This window comes from Haplochromis burtoni, unplaced genomic scaffold (assembly GCF_018398535.1).
Source record: "Haplochromis burtoni strain Fernald_Lab_line unplaced genomic scaffold, NCSU_Asbu1 Contig_843, whole genome shotgun sequence".
Taxonomy (NCBI): Eukaryota; Metazoa; Chordata; class Actinopteri; order Cichliformes; family Cichlidae; genus Haplochromis; species Haplochromis burtoni.
Window position 1 is genome coordinate 15,687 of NW_024583204.1, and position 1,087 is coordinate 16,773.

Genomic DNA, 1,087 nt, shown 5'->3' on the forward strand with positions numbered 1-1,087 from the left:
AACCCCACACCTGCATCCCATCCCAGGCGATCATCAGGTGGACTATTTAATCCTGCCCTACCTGCTGCTCCACGCCAGTCCGTAGTCGCCTCTCAGCGGTAACGTACGCCTGCGGGAAAAGAACTCTTATGACAAACTCTCCATCGGACCTAACACTGTTTTTTTTCCCTGTGTACCCAGATCACAACTCGGCGTGTTTTTGTTTACGAGCCACCTGCCTGTCCACCTGTCCGCCTGAGATTCGGTTCACCATCAGCTTCGCCGTCTCGACCCCTTTTGGAGCTCCACCCCCCCCTCTGGTTCACTCGGCCCGGCTATCACCGTGAGACGCACACTCCACCTTCCCTCGTATGCTGCCTTTTTTCCGCACTCCAGTAATCTGTCTCTCTTTTTGTTTTACAGCCTCTCACAGCCCCGCTCTCGGCGTTCCCTGCGCGGTCCCTCGGTTTCTTCTGGTTCCATACGTTGATTTTCAGGCTACCCTCACGGGACACCTTTAGTTGCAATAAAAATTACTTCCTTTATTCGCTCCTACCCTAGTGTGTGTGTTCTGCTACTGGGTCCTGCCTGCGCTCGGAACTTCGGTTCATGACAAAAAGTAGTCAGAGCATTCAGTTTTCACAGGCCTCAGACACTGTGTCTGAGGAGGATGTGAGGAATTGCTTCAGTGCTTGATTTTTATGTCGATAGTCCCTTGTATAGTGCATATTATGTTTGGTTTTGCTTCCCCTGTCTTAGTTAGATTCCATGGAGCTGTGTTCCCAGGTGTTTCCCATCTCCCTAATTACCCAGCATGTATATACTCTCTAAGTCTCCCTTGATTCTTCGTCGTGTCATCACTTATGGTTGTATCCTCCCTGACAGTTTGTGGTCCTTTAAGATTAGTGAAAGTTTGGTTTCTTTTTTTTTGGACCTGTATTACTTTGTACTTTAAGTTCTGCAGTAAAGCTGTGTTTTAATTTAAATTTAATTCACGAGTCCTGCATTTGTGTCCAACTCCTGCCTGCTACACAGCCAGCTTTGACATTTTTTGCTCCAGACATCTAAAAGATACACTGATAAAAGCTATTTTGGAGAGAGGGGATCT